Consider the following 11,298-nt stretch of genomic DNA (forward strand, 5'->3'; position numbering starts at 1 on the left):
TTGAAATTTACATCTGGTGTGTGAGTTACTTTCTGGATTTAAGAAGAGTTGATCATTAAAAGACAGAAGGCTTCAGAACAAAGAGCATATTCTGATTTTTTTTAACCAAGAAAGTTGAAAATTATCAAGGGAGTTCTGAATGCTAATTATTTATATTTTTATTTTATTTTTAATTCCATTTCCCCAACAAAAGTGTTGCCTTTAAACTGAAAGTAATTTTTCTACATCACATTTCCTCTGTGGGAAAGGAATGTGATTTAATAACAGTGGCTAGGGCAATCCAACCAGATGGGTGGGGTATAAATAATAAAATTATTATTATTATTATTATTAAGAGACAATGCTGTTAAATTCTTAAAGGGAGACTGTGAAGATCTTAAGGTAGAGACTGAATTGTTAATAAGATCAAGAATACTCACTACGGCAAATACATCGTTGGACATTCCATTGACTTTTGGCATTTTTCAGCAATTGTTTGATGAGCAAATAAAAGAGATTAGAGCTGAGCTTGATGAAATGGTGAATGAAAGCAGATCAGAGAAGGATGAAATGGAAAGTGAAATTAAAGATAACACAGAGACTTTGAAGAACATTATGGATGGATTGTCAGAACAGGAGGGTGAAATGGTAGAGGCAACAGTTGATGAAATGGAGAAGTTTTTCACACAGGTGTTTAAAGGAATGAAACAGTCAAATGACGGAGTTACTTCCAATATTGTTACTTCCAATATTAACACTGCTGGTTCCCAGAGCAAGGCAGCACATAATTACTATCCTTCATATTTTACTGACAGTTGTGTGACAGCAGGCATGGCACAGAAGTTCCCATACCATTGTTGGCAGCCTGTGTATCAGATAATAGCTACAGTCTCATGAATTTGCCTTTTTTTGTTTGTTTGTTTGTAAAGGTATAGAAATTGTTGTGCTGAGTTGGATGACCTCAGGCTCTAGTCATGTGTTTTTGTGTGTGCCAGCACACGCGCACACTCTCTCCCTATTAACCCTCTTCATGCTGCTCTGTCCATTGCTGTTCTCCAGTTAATCATCTTTTTTTTTCTAAGCTGAAAGCCCCAACCTCTTTTTAGTCTTTCCTTGAAGGGAATCATTTCCCATGTTGAATATGCACATTTCTTTGTGCAGCTGTCTCTTATCTCTGGTCAAACAGAGGTGGGGTTTTTTAGGGGGTGGGGATTGAAATAATACAGTGGTACTTCAGGTTACATACGCTTCAGGTTACAGACTCTGCTAACCCAGAAATAGTGCTTCAGGTTAAGAACTTTGCTTCAGGATGAGAACAGAAATCAGGCTCTGGCGGCGTGGCAGCAGCAGGAGGCCCCATTAGCTAAAGTGGGGCTTCAGGTTAAGAACAGTTTCAGGTTAAGTACGGACCTCCAGAATGAATTAAGTACTTAACCTGAGGTACCACTGTAATACCTGCAACATCTGTTTACTTCAGGTGAAAGTAAGATAAGTGTCAGTCCCACATGCAATGACTTTTTTTTTCTTTCAAACAAACATAAATTTTTGGCAGGGGCGGTATTGACAAAACTATTGTCTGTCTCCCAGCCTGTATCAGTCAGAGTGCTAAAAAAACAAAAAATTGCAACCAACTGGGTCCTGTGATTTCAAGTGTTCAGTTACATTTGCTGGTGGAAAAAAGCAGCAATAGAATTATTCATACAGTACAGCCTAATTTAGCCAAGGGTCTTTCCAGGCACTACACTTTTCCCGGAGGAAGGGGAGAAAACAGACCTCACGACCATCACTAATTCACCCAGACAATGTCACCTAGCAAGTTCTTCCATTGTGGAGGAATTGCTGCTTCCCAGCACTCAATCTACTAAATGCAGTTGCTGGGAAACTGCTATTCCTGCTTGAGAAAGTGTGAATATCATGTTTGTTTTGCTGTGAGGATGGTGTTCCTGTTTTACTTATTTATATATATTTTTTTAAATAAAATTTTTATTAATTTCCAAATTTTTTAACATAAACAAAAACAACATAAAAACAAACACAAAAACTCATATTTTCTTAACCTTATTTCCATAACCCTCTTTTCCCGGACTTCCCCATACCTTTCCCTTTTTGCATCCTTAATTTTAAACCATTATTCAGCAACCCTTCTTAACCAATTAAATGTAAATTCATTCTCTTTTTCAATTCCACCCTAAAATTAAACACAATTTTCCGCTGCAATTCTACGTCTTCTTTTCCCTCAGCATTTTAGCACTCCTCAATTTTATAATAGTTCTTAAGATACATCTTAAATTTCTTCCAATCTTCTTCCACAGTCTCTTTCTCTTGGTCGCGGATTCTGCCGGTCATTTCTGCCAATCCCATAAAGTCAATCACTTTCGCCTGCCATTCCTCCAGCGTGGGTTGTTTTACTTATTTATAAAACCTATACTCCGCTGAATGGTTCTGCCGACATGCAAGGCAGCTTATAGATAGCATGAGATGCCGTAAAATACAATACAACACACACACATTATAAAAAGTAGCCAAGACTTTAAAATATTAAGAGCATAAAAACAACACACCAGCAACAACAAAGCCCTGGAATAGAAGCAGAATCTTTAGAGATTCTCATTTATTTTACTTTAGTTTATTTTCACTAGACGGTGGCATAAGCTTTGGTCCTTCAATATTATAAAGAGGAACTGGAGAAAATGAATGCTTCACTCCTATTGCTTTCTGCACACAACTTCTTAGCAAATTTGATCCCTAAACCCCAAAATAAATTCTCTATGGCATCTGGTACTTCCTGCACAAAGGGGAAGCAGAAACCCATTATATGAATGAACAGCACCCTGTCTATGTTGGCATCCAAGGGGAATTCAATGTTGATAATTGCCCTGGAAATCCCCACAGCTTCAGTGGTCTGTCTGGCTGACTCAGATTAGAAGAAAAAAACAGCCATCAGGATGTCTGTATGCTACCTGCATCAGGGCACAAGCTCTTCTTCATATCTTCTGTATCAATGGTAACTTGAGAGGTTTCCAGGTCTCCCCCATCCAGACCAAAGACAGTGTTAACCTTGCAGTGTTAACCAAAGGCAGTGTTATGGTCACTGAGGGCTTTAACTGCACATGACATTAACTGTGTGGCCTGCTGCATTGTGTGTGGGTTTTTGGAACATAGTGCTTGGGGAAGGTGAGGTTTAACCATTTACTCTCCTGCCACAATCTTGAGAAATACTGTCCCTCAACTTCAAAAACCTTGCCACCTCTGGAATGCCCTGCCCACACTTTTGCAGGGTGGAAGGAGAAACTTCATACTGGTGGAGTGAATCTTTAAAAATAATAATAAGAAAAACAATATTTATTGGTTTTTAAACAAATACAATAACCATTAAACACTTATCTACATCTAGATATTTGAATTATGGTGCTGGAGGAGACTCTTGAGAGTCCCATTCTTCAGGAAATCAGCCTGTATCCATTCTTCAGGAAATCAGCCCTGAGTGCTCACTGGAAGGACAGATCCTGAAGCTGAGACTCCAATACTTTGGCCACCTCATGAGAAGAGAAGACTCCCTGGAAAAGACCCTGATGTTGGGAAAGATGGAGGGCACAAGGAGAAGGGGACAACAGAGGACGAGATGGTTGGACGGTGTTCTCGAAGCTACAAACATGAGCCTGACCAAACTGTGGGAGGCAGTGGAAGACAGGAGTGCCTGGCGTGCTCTGGTCCATGGAGTCATGAAGAGTCGGACACGACTAAACGACTAAACAACAACAACAACATCTAGATAGATGTACATCTACACTGGTACCTCGGGTTACAGACGCTTCAGGTAACAGACTCCAGTAACCCATAAATAGTACCTCAGGTTAAGAACTTTGCTTCAGAATGAGAACAGAAATTGTGCGGCGGCAGCGGGAGGCCCCATTAGCTAAAGTGGTACCTCAGGTTAAGAACAGGTTAAGAACGAGCCTCCAGAACGAATTAAGTTCTTAATCCGAGGAACCACTGTACTGGTGTTTCTTTTATCCATTGTCTCTAGACATACACTTACATATTGAGTGTTCCACCCTAACGTAACCTCTCCACTGAGAATATTGAGCTGTTGGAATAACAAGGTATTGATTTTGGTCATTAACATAGTTAAAGAAGGGGAACCACATTTCTTGGAAGGAAGGATTTGTAGAAGGGGGTTGGCCTGTAACTGAGGATATAATGGAGAATACTCCATTCCAAAAATTTTGAACATGGGGGCATTCCCACCAAACATGAATAAATGAACCAAGCTTTCCACATTTCTTCCAACATAAAGGGGAAGGGAGGGGTTGACTGGTGTCCAGTGCCATCAGAGGATAACCTTGGTGGAGGGACTCTTGCATCACTCTGGTGGCAGCCAATGGGAGGCTGCTTTAGCTGGGCAGAGGAACACCTCAGCCCAATCTGCCGCCACCCCGTCCAGCATGGCACAAAGCTCTTCTTTGGATTTCTCTGCCCCTTGATTGATTGATTGATTGATTGATTGCTTCCCAAAGTAATTTAGCAATAAAAACTCATGTAAAAACAATTTCAAATCCAATACCAGTACAGGCTGGGATAGTAAAAATGTTTAATCAGTGCTATATTACTCTTTCATTTAAGTACTATTGTGTGTATTTTTGAGGGGGGAGGGAAAGGATTTTTAACACTCAGGGTTTTTTTGCACCCCTAAGTAAATTAAGTTTTGTTTCCCTCTGCCCATTTGTGGTTTGTGTCTCTGTAGTGGTGACCTCTAGAGAATGTTCCATGACCCAAGGAGGAGGAATACCAGTGCACAGGGTTGCTGGGTGCTGACTCTTTTAAAATTACACAAGTCCTCTTAAGAGATGCTTGCCGTGAAAGTTGCATACGGTGAGAGGTGTGCTTCATCCCATTACAGGGCTGCAGTGTTAAGAATTCAGCAGCTGCTGGAATTTTCTTCTTTCTGCAGTTCTTAAATATAGATATTTTTCAGGGACACACTGCCCAATCCTAGCTCCCCTGTTGTATACTTCAGTCCAGAGCCACCTAAACATGAAGTTATGGACTTTTAGGCTCAAGTTCCATGGACTGGCTGGTATTGTCTTCCTCCAGCATGGAAAATGAGCTGTTGTCCAGAAGCATGCATATACCATATTTACACAAATCTAACATAGCATCGAATCTAATGTGCACCCTAATTTTCGTGACATAATTTGGCCAAAGAAGGTGTGCATTACCTTCGAGTAAATACAGTAGCTGCTTTTGCACATACACCAAAAGTGTGGATCTCTACACAAGGTATGACTGATCACAGAAATATCTATTTCTATCCCCCAGTTCTAGCTTCTGGATTACTGAAAGAGCAATTTCTGGTTAGCTGGCACTGGCAACCCTAGGAAGTGTATGGGAAAGACCACACCAGCACTAATAGCTTTATCCACACTTCCTCTTGTTCCGCTGCTTTCCTTCTTGGAGCAGATGGCAATTTGGGCTTTCTCCAGATTGACATTTGCTCTGATTGAGTACTAAAGAGAGGGTTTTCCCCAGGAAAGGAGTGGGACAAGGGGAAACTGCTCAGACTCATGCCTAGAAAGTGTGGGTCAAGTGGAAAACTGCTCTGGCCCATGTTTCTAGGCACAAGACAAACAGAATGGTGGACGAACCCCGATCCCTAAACTGATGGCATTCCAACAGTAATGAACACATTTAATGTTACAGCAGGCCTTTTTATTCGACTTTCCTTTGTTTCTAGCTTTTCTTTTGTAGTTATAGCTGTAGTTTTATTTTGCTGTGTTAGCAGGTGGTTAGTTCATGAATAAAAATAATGTGTGCACTGCACACACACATCTAGGCTGCCTGTGGAGTCCAGCCTGCTGCATTTATCACACTTGTCTTCTGGGTTTAGATAGTCAATAGTCCTGCAAGTGCTTATTAACTGCCTAAAACACAGGGACCCTTCACAGGCATTAGAGGAACAACTTACCTATGTAAATTTTCCCAAATCAGCAGAAGCTCTTCTTCAGAAAGCACCACAGATCAAAAGACTGGCTATGCTAAGTCAACCAAGGATGCCGGCCATTTTCCTGTGTCAAACCACCTTATTGCCTAACGTGCCTCCTTTGCAAAATGTTTTTGATGGCTTTAATCCATGGTGCCATATTAATAGCAAGTTCCTTTTTTCCATGTCCTTGAGGGCATTTTGAACCTCAAACCAACCAAGCTGGTGAGTCTAGCCCTTCTTACGGAACTTCAGAATGCAGAAGTACCCACATCTGGTCTAAGTCACACTTATTGTGGTCTGGATGAGGCACCAAATCCTGCAGAAGTCTTACTTTAGAAAAGATATTAATACTGCCTCACTCCATGTGCCAGTCTGCTTTTTTTGGTGGGGTGGGGGACCAGGACAAGTGCCTTCCTCTTGTGCTGGGAGGAAAGGGGACTTCCTGTGCTCATTCAGTGCTTCCCATTCCTACCTTTTTGCACACTGGTCTCATGCTGACTCAAGTCTTTATCAAGCCAACTTCCCCCTTCCTTCAACCCCCTGCCCCACAACAGACATATAGCGCTAGGGAATCTTAAGGCATTAAGATGGCCTGATTTTGAAGTATTGTATTTGCTCCATTGTCTAGGCCAGTGGTTCCCAAACATTTTCTCCTATCACTTGTAAGCAAGAAGGCAGGCGTGTGGCCTTGTAGGAATCAAGACTGGTTTGGCAGTGGTCCATTTGCCCTAATGGATCAGCCAAGTTTACTGCAGCCAAGTAAACATCCAAGAGATGGGGTTCCATTTATTGTACAGTGGTACATTGGTTTTCAAATGCCTTGGTATTCGAACAACTTGGAACCCAAACTCTGTAAACCCGGAAGTAAGTGTTCCAGTTTGTGAACTTTTTTTGGAAGCCGAACGTGCTTCGTTTTGAGTGCCACACTTTCGTTTTGAGTGCCACATTTCCATTTTGTTATGCTTCCATTTTGAGTGCCACACTTCCATTTTGAGTGTCACACTGAGGTCTGTTTGTTTTTGCTATTTATTTTGTGTTTGTGTTTTTGCGGCTCTTTTTTTGGTTTTTGTGACTGTGTGGAACCCAGTTCAGCTACTGATTAATTGATTTGGTGACTGCAGTACATTGTTTATTGTTTTCATTTTATGGATCAATGGTCTCGTTAGATAGTAAAATTCATGTTAAATTGCTGTTTTAGGGCTTGTTTTTAGAAGTCTGGAACAGATTAATCCATTTTGCATTACTTTCCATAGGAAAGTGCGCCTTGGTTTTGGAACGCTTTGGTTTTGGAACAGACTTCAGGAACAAATTAAGTTTTAGAACCAAGGTACCACTGTAATAGCCAAGCAACGCGAGTTCACGTTGAGCTTATTCTCAGGCGTAAATCCCCACCCACCAGTTGAGGACCAGTCCTTTACATACCCCTTAGAAGTAATCTAGCTATAGGTTAATGCTAGAATAAGTGAGTTTGGGATCTTTTGTGTTAAGATTCTGGAAACAGGCCTGAGGGAACAACAGACCTGTGTATTGGAGTTGTTAAATTTTGGTCCTGCTTTTCTCTCAATCTGTAAATTTTCTTTATAAAGGTTTCGAGAGGTTTTTGTGGCTTGTTTTTTGTTTTTGTTTTGTAATGAAGTCATAAATCGCCTGTATTCTGATCCTTCCTTCTTAGGGAGACAATTTTATTATTTATTCTCAGTTCCTGAGAGTGAAATAATTTAGTCTCCCATATTGACTACTACTGCAGCTAGCCCATCTGAACTGTGGTGTTCCTTTTCAGAAGCCTTGAATGAGGAGACTGACAGATGGGAGCATGATAGCTGGAACACGTTATCTCTCTTCATGTGCCGTATTAAGATTGTCCCAAGTTCTGAAAGCACAAATTATTATAAAAATGAAACCATGACCTTTGTTAGCTCAAGAGCAGCAAAAGCATGAATGACTACTTATTCAGTCATTTGTAGCATCTTCAGTGGAGACAGGCTGCAAAATGTGTAACATGAAACCTAATCAGAAGAATTGTTCGGTCCTCAATTGTGTTGAGTTCTACACTTCTCTTTCTGACCTAATATGTATCTTTCAGACCAGATTCTGCCATGTTCATTTCCCTATCAAAACCAATTTAACCTTGCACCAGGTGCAGGAAATGGAGTGATGGTAGTTTGCTTCAATACAGAAATTATTTTCATGTTTGCTTTTAGTTGATTTTGGCCAACATCCTACAAAGCCATGTGCATATGCAGCTGGTGGTGTCTTTGAAGTTAACATGGCTGAATAAGCAAGCTTATTTTAAGCTGAATAGCAACTTGCCAGTTTGGCCATGAACAGAAACTTCAAAGATGATTTCTGGCTGCACATATACATATCTCCTGTCATAAGCACATACACTTTGTACGATTGGACAACTATGACTTTTTTAAAACTCCTTGTGCCAAGCCTAGAACAACAAATAAACTCACTAAGAGAGATATACAGTACATTAACTGAAAGCATGTGTCAGAGCTGCCTCTAGGTCCCAGCTCACAGAGGACCAACGCTAGGCTGTGGTAATGTACAAAAGTCTTTATTGAAGTTCAGTTTCCATTTCAAAGCCACAGCGTGCAGCCCTACGTCTTAAACCCTAGATCGGCGAAGTCCCGTCTGAGTCTCCTCCCCTATGACACCAGTTTAAGATCCTAGCCCTGCTCCACCTTTTACGCTGCTCTCTCCTCCTCTGGGTCCTCCTGCCCGCTGGGGCATTGCCCTTTCTGGACTCTTCCGACGCTGAGTCGCTTAGCTCCTCCCCCTCCCTCCGGCGGGCTTTAGGACCCGGTTCCCAATCCTCATTCTCTGCTGTCCCGCGCTCCTGTACATTTGAACTTGCCTCTCGCGCCAACCCAGTGACCTTTCTCCTAACCGTTACACTACTTCGGTCACTGCTTCCCTCTTCCGGGACACTGGCCGGATCTGACCTCTCCTCCGTTGTCCGACTTTCTGATGGAGGCGTGGTCAGCCCTGCCTTATCTTCTCTCCCTGGTGGGGAATGCACTGGCCCCGATCCTTGGGACTCTTCCCCCCCACTCTGCTCTAGTGGGGAAGCTGGTCCTGATTTCCAACTACTGCTCTGGGAGTCCCTGCTGCCCCCTTGCTCCTGGGGCGTTCCCCTTGGGAACCCCCTACCCCTGGCCACTGGTGCCCCCTTCTGTGAATCTTCCAATTCGCTGGAGAGGCTCATGGAATCCCTCGGTCCACTGTCCTCTTCTCCTACGCTCCCCTCGGATTCTTCCCCTTCGCTCTCCATCTCCTCTCTTCCCTGTGCCTCTGCTCCTGAGCCCCTGACAGCATGCTTCCATACATGGACCTTTAAACCAGTGCAAAGTGCAATTCACACGCAGTCCTGGTGTCTGGACATGGTGGGCACATAAAATTGGGCTTGCACAATATTCATATACCATGAAAAAGTGTGCCTGGGTTTTACGAGCAGGGTCTGCACTTGTATTTAGGCACACAGATCCCAGTTCTCTGTTTACATTAAAGGTTCTATGCATGGTCAAAGGCCACAAGCCTGAAATTGGTTCTTCTATTACATATATATAATCCGCACACTTAGGTTGTGCATTAATCGTCCCAGGGTCAATGCAGAATTTCACACTTTATTGATAAAAGCTATACAGAGACATACGTTTGCCAACACTATTTTAATAGTTTTCTTCTTCTGAACGTTGGCTTAACTTAGCTTTAAAAAAAGACATACGTGCAAGGAGTGGGTACTGCTTATGCAAAATCAGAGGCTACTAGATGCAGAAGAAGTATACTGATATGCTATGTCACATTAAAAACATAAGATGGGGATAAGAATCAGTAGTGTGTGGCACTGACTTTATGGAACAAGCTCTTCACAGAAAGACTGCTAAGGAAAATGCTAATCAAGCATATTGACTTCAGTCTTGGTGTTATGGAGTCCTATTCTCACACAGCCTTCTGCCTGCTATGGCAGGCAGGACTGCAGCTCCTCTTCAAAGCTAGGTTTGTGTATGTTAGTGGTCTGCAACACTAGGCAGGTGTTGTTAAACAGGGGCTGCTTTTTCTAGATCACAGACTTGACTTCAACTGATGCCATTTCCTGTCCAATGGTGGCACAAGCTATAGTGTGTGCCTATGCAGCTTCCAGGCTACTTAGTATTTTAGTTAATGTTCCATTTAACAGAAGTACTAAAAGACACTCGAACTCAGGACACAAGGGATAAACGTGCCAAGACGAAGGCATGCTTGGCAAATTCACACTGTGATCAACTCCCGCCCAGAAACCAATGTCCCCACTGTGGAAGGACGCATGGGTCCAGAATTGGCCTCCACAGTCACCTACAGACTCACTGTTAAAACCGTGTTTATGGAAGACAATCTTACTCGGCTACAAGTGATCGCCAAAGAAGAAGAAAGAAGAAGCAATAACAACACTCGGCCCACGTTTGATTTGCCAGCAGCTGGTATGCAGAGACAAACTAGCCATGCTGATCCTAAACCCATCCAGTAAAAAGTAATCCTGTTGCTTTAAGTAAGACTTCATTTCAGGTAAGTGAGTAAGGAGACCATCTTACAGCACCGACACAGGCAGATTCGGCCACCTACCCGCTCTGATCTAGCTGCATATACTCCAAATACAGAGGCAACGTTCATAGATAGCATCACAGAGTTGGGAAGGGGTCCCGTGTGCCATCTAGTCCAACCCTGGAAGGAATCTCAGCTAAATCATCCGTGGCAGATGGCCATCCAACCTTGGCTTAATCCTGTAGCAAGAAAAGGCCACATATAAGGTACACTTATATGCAGATGACACAACCTTGATGGCAGAAAGTGAGGAATTAACCTTTTAATGAGGGTGAAAGAGGAGAGCGCAAAATATGGTCTGAAGCTCAACATCAAAAAAACGAAGATCATGGCCACTGGGCCCATCACCTCCTGGGAAACAGAAGGGGAAGAAATGGAGGCAGTGAGAGATTTTACTTTCTTGGGCTCCATGATCACTGCAGATGGTGACAGCAATCACGAAATTAAAAGACGCCTGCTTCTTGGGAGAAAGGCAGTGGCAAACCTAGACAGCATCTTAAAAAGCAGAGACATCACCTTGCCAACAAAGGTCCGTATAGCTAAAGCCATGGTTTTCCCAGTAGTGATGTATGGAAGTGAGAGCTGGACCATAAAGAAGGCTGATCGCTGAAGAATTGATGCTTTTGAATTATGGTGCTGGAGGAGACTCTTGAGAGTCCCATGGACTGCAAGAAGATCAAAACTATCCATTCTTAAGGAAATCAGCCCTGAGTGCTTACTAGATAGACAGATAGTGAAGCTGAGGCTCC

General features: G+C 42.5%; 1 long non-coding RNA gene across 1 annotated transcript; it reads right to left on the minus strand.

The window, feature by feature from the left end:
- Nucleotides 1-7,614: 7,614 nt before the first annotated feature.
- Nucleotides 7,615-11,251, minus strand: LOC307214406. Its single transcript, XR_013838047.1, has 2 exons — nt 10,571-11,251; nt 7,615-7,832 (listed from the first exon to the last, which is right to left on the minus strand). It is a non-coding gene; the product is annotated as an uncharacterized lncRNA (long non-coding RNA).
- Between the last annotated feature and the right edge of the window lie 47 nt (nt 11,252-11,298).

The sequence above is a fragment of the Podarcis cretensis genome (assembly GCF_951804945.1).
Source record: "Podarcis cretensis genome assembly, chromosome: 1".
In the NCBI taxonomy this organism is placed as follows: domain Eukaryota; kingdom Metazoa; phylum Chordata; class Lepidosauria; order Squamata; family Lacertidae; genus Podarcis; species Podarcis cretensis.